The sequence below is a fragment of the Mesoplodon densirostris genome, chromosome 4 (assembly GCF_025265405.1).
Source record: "Mesoplodon densirostris isolate mMesDen1 chromosome 4, mMesDen1 primary haplotype, whole genome shotgun sequence".
Taxonomy (NCBI): domain Eukaryota; kingdom Metazoa; phylum Chordata; class Mammalia; order Artiodactyla; family Ziphiidae; genus Mesoplodon; species Mesoplodon densirostris.
Window position 1 is genome coordinate 150,670,487 of NC_082664.1, and position 13,381 is coordinate 150,683,867.

At 41.9% G+C, this 13,381-nt stretch overlaps 1 protein-coding gene across 1 annotated transcript in view; it reads right to left on the reverse strand.

Moving 5' to 3' along the window:
- Window positions 1-13,381, reverse strand: part of IL16 (interleukin 16) — a 107,797-nt gene that overhangs the window by 58,171 nt on the left and 36,245 nt on the right. The window lies entirely within an intron of this gene.

Consider the following 13,381-nt stretch of genomic DNA (forward strand, 5'->3'; position numbering starts at 1 on the left):
ACAAATGAAGATATTCAAACCTGAAGACTCACTGCTTCCTCATCTATTTTTATGCCCTAGTGAAACTTGCAGACATGCACATGGAGAAACGTACAAGAGTGACCATTGCAGTACAGTCTCTGCAGAGGAGTAAAGGGAAATATCCCCAAAGCCCGTCCATAGTACGATGGATAAATCAATTGTGTGTTCACAAAATAGAATACCATAAAGCAGTGAAGATCAATGAACCACAGCAAAATGGAATAACATGAATAAATTTCTGGAACATAACACGGAGTAACAGAAGCAAGTCTGTGCAATTGCGATCATAGCATCTTCAAAAATAAGTAGAACTGAGACTTCCGGTTCTAGGACAAGATGGTGTCGACTCACTTTCCTCCTCTCTGCTAAATACAACTAAATACCCTGGAAATTATTCAACAGATAACAATAAAAAGATTCTGAATGCCAGCAAGGAGAAGGCTAACTGGCGAGTGACCACAGAACTTGATGAATGACAGCCTGGTGAATTCTTTGTGTTTCTTATAAAGAACTATACACCCAAATCAAACACTGGAGAGGCCTGCAACCCAGAACTGCCAATAGGCAATGACAAGAAACAAGCAAACAAACAACAATGCTCTCTCTGTTCTGGCCAAAAGACCAGGAAATCGGAAACACCAACAAAGACCTAGTGGGATGCCCAGCCCCTGCCCTACAACCAGGGTACCAACAGGAGGTGTGACATGTCTGTCTTGGCAGCAGCAAACCCTGGCGGGTGTCGCAGCCCCTGTTCCACAACTAGAGCACTGGCAGGTGGTCCAATCTACCTGCAGCAGTGGCAGCAGCAAAGCCCCAGGCTGACCCAGCCCCCAGTCTATAACTGGGGCACAAGCAGGAGGTCGATCCACCTGTGTGGGCAGGATCAATATTCCTGCCCTCCAGCTAGTGGCAAAGGAGACCCAGGGCCAGAAGCTTCTGCCCACCCTCACCCTGAGCAGCAGATGGTCACCAGTGATACCAGCAGGCCAGAGAAGCTCTCTCCATCCCAGCAGGCAGAACTGCAGGGATTAAGCAAGCGCTCTAGCCATGCCAGAAAAATGAAGCAGACTAGAATAGCATAGCAAGGGCTCTTAAAACTAAAATGTCATTACAACAAGAGCCCGCAAAAGTAGTCCAGAACCATATGTTAAATGTAAGCAGGTGGCTGCCTGCTAAAATGGCAGATTTAAACCAGATCAAGTGACCCCAACATAATAATGCAAATGTCCAAGATACAATTAATAGTCACTTCTAACATCAAGAACCAGGAATACATGATCTGAATAAGAAAAGACAGCCACTGATGCCACTACAAAAATGAATCAGATGTCAGAATTATCAGACAAGGATTAGAAAGCAGTCATCATTGAAATGCTTCAACAATCATTGACAAATTCTCTTGATACAAATGAAAAATTAAGAGACATCAACCAAGAAATAGAAGCTTTTTTAAAAGAAGCAAATGGAGATTAGAGAACTGAATTCAAGAAACCCAAAGAAATTAATACCAAGATACCTCATAATTAAACTTCTGAAAACCTATAGACAGAGAAAAAACTTCTTTAAAACAACCAGAGAGAAATGATACATTACCTCCCAAAAAAACCACCAAGTCAAAAGACAGATTTCACATCTGAATACATGGAAGGCAGGAGGAAGGAAGACAATATTTTTCAAGCAAAGAAAAATTCATGCCAACTATAAATCCCATATTCATTGAAAATACCCTTCAGAAATGAAGAGGAAATAAAGATATTCTCAGATGTAGGAAAAACTAAAAGAATGTGTTGCTAGAAGATCTACCCTTAAAGAATGTCTCAAAGGAGCTCTCCAAGTGAAAAGAAAATGATAAAACAGCTGGAAACTTCAGGAAGGAAAGAACAGCAGAATTGGTAAAAACAGGAGCAAACATAATAGATTATTTTTCCCTTCATGAGTTTCTTTAATCATATTGGTCGTTGAAGGAAAAATTGTCACGTCATCCGATATGGTACTCAATAGATATAGAGGAAATATTTAAGACATGAAGAGAGTAAAGGGGCCTAAATGAAGTCAGTTTTCACTCAAAATAGCAAAACGCTTGTACCAATATGGCAATACATAGCAATATGATAACAATATGATAACATAGCAACCACTATGAAAATTATACATAGTGATATACTCAAGAATATTGTAAATAAATCCAAACAGAACTCTGAAAAATGTTCCAGTAATCCACAGAAAGGCAAGAGAAAAGCAATGAAGGAACAAGAAATAGAGGAAACAAACAGAAAACAAATAATAAGGTGGCAGACTTAAGCCTTAACATATGAATCATTACTTGAAATGTAAATGATTTAAACACACTGATTTTTCTTTAAATGTAAACAATCTAAATACATCCAAAATAGAGAGATTGACAGGGTAGATAAAAATCTAAAATGACCCAACTATATGCTGTCTACTTGAAAATAGTGACATAGGAAGGTCAAAAGTAAAAGGATTTTAAAAAGATATGAAAAGATTAATCAAAAGTAGCTAAGGGCTTCCCTGGTGGCACAGTGGTTGAGAGTCCACCTGTCTATGCAGGGGACAAGGGTTCGTGCCATGGTCCGGGAAGATCCCACATGCTGTGGAGCGGCTGGGCCTGTGAGCCATGGCCGCTGGGCCTGCGCGTCCGGAGCCTGTGCTCCGCAACAGGAGAGGCCACAACAGTGAGAGGCCCGCGTACCGCAGGGAAAAAAAAAAAAAAAAAAGGTAGCTAGAACTAGAGAATCCATCATTCAGGAATATAAACAGATGTGGTACACTCTAAAGAAAAGCCAGGGAATGAGAGCCCCTCAATTAAGGATAGTGCATACCTCTTTGAGGTGTGGGAATGGTATGGCAACAGGTAGGGGCACTCAAGGGACCACAAAGTTCATGGTAAGTTTTGTTCCTTCAACTTGATGATTGATAGAGAGGTATTTAGGGCAACTTTATTTTTTAGAGTGCATATACATTTTATAAATTCATTTTTATATTCTCAGTATTTGACAAAATATTTTTAAGATCCCAAAATAATAAATTATGATACATCCATGTGATGGAAACTCACACAGGTTTTAACATTTTTTCAGATATTCTCCTGTGACTACTACCCAGAATTCATTCTTCAATGGGAACACATACATTTGTGTTTCTGTCATAAGTTACTGTAGTTAAATAAGGAGGCACAGCATGGCCTAGAAATCCAGAGGGAGAAGGTTGTTTCAAGTAGGGATAGTGGAAACTAAAGAATAAAGGAAGGATCGGAAAAAGCTTCATGACCGATATTCTATTCATGCTGAGCCTTAAAGGATGACTAAGACATGGATTCATGAAGACAAGAGTCAAGAAGGTATTCCAAGCAGAAGGTATTCCAAGCAGCGGGGGCATCAAGGGCAGAAGCCTGGAGATAGTAACTAGTGGGATGGATGCAAAGAATAGGGAGAAGCCTTAGGTGGCCTGTAATGTACATATGAAGGGCCATACTGAGAAACAAGAGTAGGAAAGGTAGACGGTTTACTACTTCTTCCCAATTTCCCTTCTCCTCCTGCTTCTCTCCACCAAACCCCCTTTCCCTAAACAAATGGTGTCCTGTCAGAACCAATGAGGTTCAGAAGACCAGCTTCCAAGCAAATAGCTCCAAATGCCTTTGACTATGGAAAGAGCAACTAGAAATCACGTGAAGTGATGTCTGGAAGACAGCAAGTGCTCCTTAATCGTACCTGTGGGCCGGCCCTCCAGTTTCCTGCACGTGGACCACTCTAGGCTCCCTCCCCACACACAGGGGATGTGGCTACTCCGTGGGAGTCCTGGAGTCCCAAGCTTCCCTCCCAGGGGCTGCTCTCAGCCTCCACAAGCTGCTCTTCTGTGGCAGGAAGAGGCAAGCGGCCAAAGGATTGGGTTTGCCACTTGCCAAGGAAGGCTGGGCCTCAAAGCCACAGGCTGAGCTGCTCGCAGGCAGCAAGACGAAGAAACTTGTCTGCTCACAGAGGGCCTCGACCACCCTCTCTCCCCGCAACAGCACATGCCAGAGATTGTGACGGTTGATCTGACCTCATCATATCCTGAGTCACTCTGCATGAGTGGTGACTTTGCCTAACCGATAATTTGAATTTGTAAAGAAAAGCAGGGTTTTCCACACTACAGAGGCCATTCCCATGTGGATCAAAGCATTCTGTATCCTTTTAGGAAGGCAGCCCCAGAGGGAGGCCCTCCCACATGTCTGGCCTCATCTGCTGCTCTCTTATTCCCAGATCGAGTGCCCAGTGACTCCAGACCCCCAGATCGAGTGTCCAGTGACTCCAATGGGAATGCTCAAAGCAATGTCCAACGTAAACCCATGTGTTAGCTCAAAAAAACCAATGCCAGCTCAGGCTATGTCAATAGACTCTAGGCCTTAAGGGTGGCCTCATTATACTCAATTATGCAACAACCGTTCTTCCCACAAATATTTATAGAGCCACTACTATGTGCCAGTACCCAATCTCATCCAGTGCCATAAAAAGAATGCCAGATCCAGGGTAGATAAATGCTGGCTTCAGGCCTTTTGGGTGATCTGCTAATATTTAGCTAGAGGGAAACTGAGAAACAAATGAGGTGGGAGGCATCAGATTGCAGCAAAGGACCTTGCGCCCGCAACCTGTCTCTCTCCCTTGGGTCTATCCGATCAAGAGCAAATCATACCACTCATGTGTACAGCCCTAGGCTGGAGGGGTGCCAGGGTGGCTGTTTGCTGGAGTGGTGGGTGGCCGGTGATGATTAGAGAATTGCAGGTGTCCACGTTCTTGCAGGTAAGACCTCTTGTGGTACTGGACTGTGCTGTGGGTAGTAGAAGAAGGGGAGCATGGCTGGTGGCCAAGAGCCAAGAACAGTCTCTCCCTGTGCCACCACATTCCAGTGCAAAATGCTGAGAAATCCAAGAACTTACTTGAACTTGGCTGTCCAAGTACTTATGAAGGTATGTTTGTCAAGGGAGGAGGACAGAACATAAATTTTTAAACATATTTTTACCTTGATTTATAACTTTTAAACATGGAGATATTTGGCATGTAGATCTCCATTGGTTCTCTTGTCCCAGATCCTGCCCGTGTTAGAGGCAGGCCTGCTTCAGGCAGAAGGAAAGTGATCGCAATGAGAGGCACAGAAATGCAGGAATGAATAAAGAATGATGGAAACGGTAAACATGTGAATTAATGGAAATGAATACTGACTCTACAGAACAATAATCATTATCTAGTCTTGAGTTTTCAATATTTGTAGACTTGAGATGCATGACGATAATATCCAAAAATAAGTAGGACATATGAACGGAGCTGTGTGTCTAAGGTCTAAGTGTTGTCTGAGAACTGATAAGAGTACAAATTTATAGGACACTCTAAATCATTAAGAACATAGGTTGTATATTTTAATGGTTAAAAAATAGTAAAAAATGTATAACTAAGAAGCTAAAAGAAGGGCAAATGGAGTAGTAAAAAAGAAGTATTAATCTAAAAGAGGGCAAGAAGAGATGAATAAAAAAAAATGTAAAACTTTGAGGACAGCTAGAAACCAAAAATTAAGAGAGTAAATATAGACCCAAACTCATCTGCAATGACATTAAATGTAAATGGTATCAATACTCACTATTATAAGATAAAGATTGTAAGATGGAAGAAAAATAACCTAATTACATGCTGTTTACATGAAATATTCTTTATATAGGTGAACACAGGTTGTAGATAAAAAGAGGAAAAAAGATATGCAATGCAAACACTAACCAAAAGACAGTAGGCTAAGCTATACTAATATCAGATCAGTTTTCTGCAAAAGTAATTGATAGACTAAAGAGGACTATGCCAAAATTATAAAGGTGTTAATCCACCAGGAAAATATTTTTAAATGCTAAATGTGTATGCACAGTAAAAATATAACTTCAAAATATATAAAGCAGGGCTTCCCTGGTGGCACAGTGGTTTAGAGTCTGCCTGCCGATGCAGGGGACACGGGTTTGTGCCCCGGTCCGGGAAGACCCCACATGCTGCGGAGTGGCTGGGCCCGTGAGCCATGGCCGCTGAGCCTGCGCGTCCAGAGCCTGTGCTCCGCAACGGGAGAGGCCACAACAGTGAGAGGCCCACGTACCGCAAAAAAAAAAAAAAAAAAAAAAAAAAAAAAAAAAAAAAAATATATATATATATATATATATATATAAAGCAAAAATTGACAAAACTAAAAGGAGAAGTAAATCTACAATCATAACTGGAGACTTTAACACACTTCTCTCAGTAGCTAATAAAGGAATGGAATCAGTAAAGATAAAACTGATCTGGAAAATGTGATTATCGGACTTGACCTAATTGACATATATGGAACACTGCATCCAACAATAACAATATATATATTCTGTCTCAGCAGATTCCACTGAGTAAAGTTATCCACAATATGTTCTTTTCTCTGAATACAGAATAATCAATCTAGGAATAGAGAGAGAAAAAGAAAAATTAGAAAGTCCTCAACTACTTGGAAATGAAACAATACAATTCTAAATAAATGATGAGTTACACAAGAAATCACAAGAGAAAAATATACACATCTTTATCTATTTACCTACTTATCTAAAATAATGAAAATATAGAATATCAAAATTTTGATACTATTTTTTGGATGAAACTACTAAACTTAGAGGGAAATTTATAGCATTGGATAAGGAAATAAGCTGAAAATAGATTATCCAAGCTTCCTCCAAAAAGCTAGAAAAATAAAAACAAAAAATTAGACCTAAAGAATGTGAAAGAAAGGAATAATAAGGATGAGAGTAGAGATTAATTAAATAGAAAACATAGGACAGAGAAATTCAACAATATCAAAAACTTTGAAAAGACATAAAATAGATATATCACTGGAATGATAGATGAATTTTTAAAAAGAGAGAGAGAAGACAAAGCATTAATATCAGGAATGAAAAATGGACATCACTATAGTACAAACACACATCCATGTCCACACACACACACAAGTATAAATAAAACTGGGGAAATCTGAATGAGATGAGTAGGTTTATCAATGTCAAAATGCTGACTGATATTGTACTACAGTTTACAAATATTACCTATGGGGGAAACTGGGAGAGGCTACACAGCATGTCTCTGTATTATTCTCTACAACATCATGTAAATCCACAATTATCTCAATAAAAATTTCAATTAAAATGTACTAATAGTTTATGAACAACTTTATGCTAATAAACTCAGAAATTCAGATTAAAAAATCCTAGAACAAAAATGCACCTTATCAAAACTGATACAGGAAGAAATTAAAAATCAGAACATTCCTTTATCTATTAAATAGATTCAATGGTAGTTTAAAGCCTTTCCACAAAGAAATCTCCAGGCCAATGCAGGGGACACGGTTTTGATCCCACATGCCACAGGGCAACTAAGCCTATGCGCCTCAACTAGAGAGCCCACACGCTCTGGAGCCGCGCACCACAACTAGAGAAGAGAAAACCCACACGCCACTACTAGAGAGAAGCCTGTGCGCCGCAACGAAAGGCCCCGTGTGCCGCCACTAAGACCCAAAGCAGCTGAAAATAAATAAATAAATAAATAATAATAAGTAAAATAAAATTTAAAAATAAAAAAGTATAGCACCAATATTAGTCAAACTATTCCAGAGGATGGAAAAGACGAAATATTTCCTAACTCATTTCATGAGGCCAGCATACTCATAATATGAAAATCAGACAAGGACATTACAAGAAAAGAAGATTTTAGGTTAATCTCTCTCACAACACAAATGGCAAAAATCACAAACAAAACATTAACATATCAAATCCACAGTTATATTAAAAGGATAATATACCAGAACTAAATTGAGTTTATTCCAGGAATGCAACATTGTTTTAACATTCAAAAAAGTAAATCAATGTAATTCACCACATTAACAAGAATAAAATAGAAAAAGCCATATGATTATTTCAATTAATGCAGGAAAAAAGGCATTTGATAAAACTCAACAATTTATGAGGGGAAAAATAAAACTTTTTTTCCAGCTGCAAATAGAAGGAAACTTCCTCAACCCAATAAAGAGTATCTACAAAAAACAAAACAAAAAAAAAGCCCTACAGCAAACATATTTATTTGCAAAATAATGAAACTTCCACCTTAAGCTCATGAATAAGATAAGGATGACTTGCTATCACCACTTCTATTTTACATTCTACTGTAGGCCCTAGCCCAGTGAAATAAAGGGGGAACATGTATAAAAATTAGAAGGAAGAAATAGAGCTGTGATTATTCAAAAATGGCAAAAAAAAAAAAAAAAAAAGAATTGTGTATGCTGAAAACCAAAAAAACTGCAGCCAAACTTTGAAGAAATACATCATGTCAGCAGATTGGAAAATTCAAAATTGTAAAGATGTCAGTTCTTTTCAAATAAATCTATAGGAGGATTAGGGTAAAAAGCCCACCAGAATTATCAACTCTAGTTTGCAATTCCAGTAAAAAGCCCACCAGAGTTGTCAACTCCAGTTTGTAGAACTAACCTAGAGGACTTGTATTACCAGATATCAAAAAACTTGTTCTAAAACTATCATCATTAAAATTGTGTGATATCAGTGAAAAGAAAAAGAAAAAATACTTAGAATGGAGAGGCCAGAAATAGATAGATAGATATAGTTCTTATAAAAAAGATGACATTGTTGTACAGTGGGGCAAGGACGGGCTTTTCAAAATATAGTGCTGGATCAGTTGGATACCCATATAGGAAAAAAAATTTTTAATGTGTACACAAGGTATACAAAAATCGGCTTCAGGGCTTCCCTGGTGGTGCAGTGGTTGAGAGTCCGCCTGCCGATGCTGGGGACACGGGTTCGTGCCCCGGTCCGGGAAGATCCCACATGCCACGGAGCGGCTGGGACTGTGAGCCATGGCCGCTGAGCCTGCGCGTCCGGAGCCTGTGCTCCGCAACGGGAGAGGCCACAACAGTGAGAGGCCCGCGTACCAAAAAAAAAAAAAAAAAAATCGGCTTCATATGAATTAAAGATCTAAATGTGAAAGGTAAAACAACAAAGCCTCTAGAAGCATCACGGGGGAATATCTTTACGACCTTGCAATAGACAAAAATTTCTTTAAAAGGACTCCTAGTAAATCTGGAGTCAAGCTTGACTTGTGGGATGCAGAAGTGGTATCTCTCTCCCATACCCACCACCTCCTCTCTCTCCCCTCCCTCCACTGTCCCCCTCTGCATTTTTTGCCCCAATCCTACCCGCACACCCCACTGCTCTGGCTCCCTTCAAGGAAGCACTACCTACAGCATTTGTCCACACATGCTGAGCCTCCTGGAGGGACAAGCAGGTCCCTTAGGTCAGCTTGACCTAAGCCATTCTCTTGTTTTGAGATTGCTTAGATGCCACAGTGATTGACCTGGGCCCATTCGCCTCTAGGGAGGTTCCATAATGAAGGACATAAATCCTATGACTGTAGAACGCTCTGGGAAAATGAAAGGTAACCTTGAAGGCTCCTTCGAGGATGTAATTCCCCAACTACTCATCCTCTACCTGGGACCCTTTCCATAAGAAAACTGAACCCGCAGAGCCATAGCTTAGTGGAGGGGACAAGGAACAGGATTAATTATGTTCACGCCTGCAAGCAATCTGAGGGAAGGAATAGTATCAAATGTGTTTCTCCATCCCCAGAGGAGAGCTCGTAGCAGGTGCTTTGCCAATGTTTGAGAAACAGAAGGAAAGGGATGAAGGAGAAAGGAGAAGAGAGAGGAAAGAGAAGGTGGTTTAGGTAAGCTTCAGTCCCACCTGAGTGGACTCCCTTCCCTTTGCCTCAACGTCCTACTTAAAGGGCATTTAAAAATACTCTTGCCATTTGGAAAAAGACAGTGGGTCTGGAGTAGCCAAGGAGTCTGTGCATTCCCTCCTTTGAAAAGTCTAGATCTGATACATTGTGTTTTTGTTTATTTGGTTGGGGAATCTGGCTTTGAACATTCTTCCCCAAGGGTCTGGAAGCTCCTCCTGAAAAAGGACCCTGCCAGTCCCTTAATGCACAGACCCAAATGCTTACTCCAGATTCTGCACACCCCTGCCCAGCTTTGACACATCCCTGGGTGATGATTTACTTAGTCCTAATTGTGCCAAGCACAACACATCCAATAAGGCTTTTTTTTTTTTCAGTTGGCTGTTTATCTAACTTCCTCTTTTTTAATTTTCATATTAGGCGTTTCTAGAGAAGAGGCTGATGTCACAGGGCCTCTTTCCAGATGTTGTTTTGAAATCAGTGTAACCATGGCATTGTTGGAAGCTGAGGCGTCCATCTGGGCCAACTGAGTCATGCCTGGGTGCAGGGCAGGAGCCGGGCGGGGGCTAGAGTGTCCCTGCGAGAAGGGAGAGGGAGGGGGGTGTTACTGAATACACAGATGCTCCTCCAGAAAAGGATATTGGGACAAGCTGTCACCTTTGACCTTTCTGCCCTGGCACTTTTGATACAGGACCTGCTCAGACAACTGAAACACTTACTTGTTTAGAACTCATGAATGGATAGTTAAAGATCACCTGTGCTCCTTAAAAAGAAAAAAACAATCTTGGGTTCTGAGCTGGCCAGTACCCCTCTCTGCCTTCCCAGTTCATCCCTGCCTTGAACTTGACTCAAAGGCACATCACTCCTCCCCCAACCTCAGCAAACAAACCACTTTGCAGCCTCTGAGACTTCTTCCTGTCCCTCTGCCTGTTCGCACTGCTATGATCTGGACTTGTCTACTTGGAGATCCTGCTTTCACCCCCTCCAGGATGCCCTTCCCCAGATAGAACTGCACATACCTCCTCAGCATCCCCACGATTTCCCTTACAGATCTGTAGCCACGCCCCGAAACAGGAATCATCTGTTTCATCCCTGTCTTCCTCATTAGCCTATGAGCATTGCAAAGCTACAAGTCTTGCCCACAGCCTGGCACATTTAATATATGCTATTGAATTCATTAATTACTTAATTACTCAGTGCCAGTCAGTATCCCCATCCTAAAACAGAAATAATAATAATAGTATTTATTAAGCAATTACTATGTGCACTGCACTGTGGATTTTCTTATGTAAATTCTTATAACTTTATCCTAAGAAAACTCATATATCATTATTAACATTCTCCATTTCATAGATGAGAAAATGGGCACACAAAAAGGTAAAGTGACCAACAAGGACCTACTGTATAGCACAGGGAACTCTGCTCAATATTACTTAACAACTTAAATGGGAAAAGAATTTGAAAAAGAATAGACACATGTATACGTATAACTGAATCACTTTGCTGTACACCTGAAACTATCAATATCACAACACTGTTAATCAACTATACTCCAATATAAAATAAAAAGTTAAAGTGAATTGTCCAGGATCACACAACTGAGAAAGCCTGACTCAAGCCCAAGCAGTCAGACTAACGAGCTCACACCGCCAGCCCCTGTGCCATACTGCCCACCCTCGCCCCCAGAAATACAAATGCTGCTGTGACTTCCTTCCTCCCAGGAAGGAGACAATGAGATAGAGCTGTGAAAACATTTTTTAAACCAAATTACGGTGCACATGTGAATCACAGAGAGACGAAAAGGTGGAGCTTATCCTTGACCCCTTGCCAGTTTCCTGTCCTATGCCTGTTCATCTAGCTTCCCCGGGTCTCCAGCCTCCTGTCACTGGACAGGCGCCCAAAACGCAGCTCCAGACACACTCTCCTGTGCACGGTGGCCCATGCATAAGCACTCGGTGCCTCCTGCCCTCCACATCTTTGCTCACACAGTTCCTCCCACCTAGGATTCTCTTCCACCCACCCCTGCTTTGTCAGATCCTGCGTCCTTCTGGCAACATCTCACCTTTTCCTGATCATTTTTGCAGCCCTAAGTCTTTCCCATATTAGAACAGGCCACCTCCTTTCCCCGGGACAGGTCAGGTCAGAATTTGCAGTTAAGCTTGCTGCCTCTCTCCCCCCTCCATCCTTCCATCGACAAATCCCGTTGGCTTTGCCTTGAAAATAAATGCCTACCCTGAGCGTCCTCAGTGCCTTTCCCACGACCCTTTCAGTCCAGCCACGTCACTTCCGGCCTCGGTTATTGTCGTAGCTCTGCTAACCGGCCTCCCTACGCTCCATTCTCTGCTCAGCAGCCAGAGGGCTCCTTAAAAGGATCGGGTCACTCCCCTGTTCCGTTGTCCAAGGCTTCCCCATCCTTCTGAGAGTAAAACTCCACGTGTGGTGCCTGGCTACCACCCCGACTCCATCCTCCCCCGCTCTCCCCTTCCCTGAACCGCCCATGCACCCTATTCTCCTCCAGCATTCCACAAGCACACTCTTCTCTTCCTGTCTTCGCACATGCTGTTCCCTCCGCCTGGAACACTCTTCCCCCTGATGTTCATATGACTCCCTTCTCTGCTTTATTCGTTCAGGTCATGGCTCAAATGTCACTTCTTCAGAGAAGCCTTCATGATCACCTTTTCAAAAAGGGCAGCGACCCCTCCTCATCACTCTCTATCCTTTTATCCTGCTTAATATTTCTTCAGAGCCCTTCACTCTTTAATATTATAACATATGCTAAGTTGTTCACATCTGTATCCCCCCACGAGCATAAAAGCTGCCCAAGGGCAGGGACTGAGTCTGGCTTACTCCCTAGAACAGTGCCTGGCACGGGTTGGTACTCTGTAAACATTGACTAAATGTACTGATACCCACCCCTAGAGATGTGCCGCCTCCTTTGGAGCCTCCTACAGCCCCGGTGGGGTGTACTTTTTTTCCTCCACTTGAGACAAGTTCCATGAAGGCAGGGGCTGGATCCCTACTGTGCCTGGCATGTAACAGGTGCTCAGGAAATGCTTATTCAGTTAAATAGAAGCAAGTGAAAAGTTCGTTCTGGAGTCCGCTGGAAACTCCAAATGATTTTAAAATTTCTTTTATGTGAACTCTAACCTGGATAAATTGGTATTGTCATTAATAAACTTGACTCTCAGTTGGTGGATTGTATACTCATCACATCATTGGTGGCAAACCAGGAGCCTGGCCAGGCTCCCCCAAACCCACTGAGCTGCTGTTCCCTCCTTCTACCCTATCGGGTGAGCTCAGGTCACATCAACAGAAGCCACCTTGTGGGTGATGGAGCAACCTAGGCTGGGTGGGTCCCTTGAGGTAGCTGCTTGTGTCTGGAGATTATTGCGCTGGACCTGTTAAGCTGTTATATAACGTTACATGATGGTGTTTACTAGTCACGTGTTAAGCAATGATTTTCTTTCTCAAGGAAGGATGCAAAAGCACTTCATCTCCTCCAAAGGTACCGGAACACCTTCCCTATTTGCTGTTGACAGTCACGTGACTGTGCCCAGCGGGTCTTGGCAATA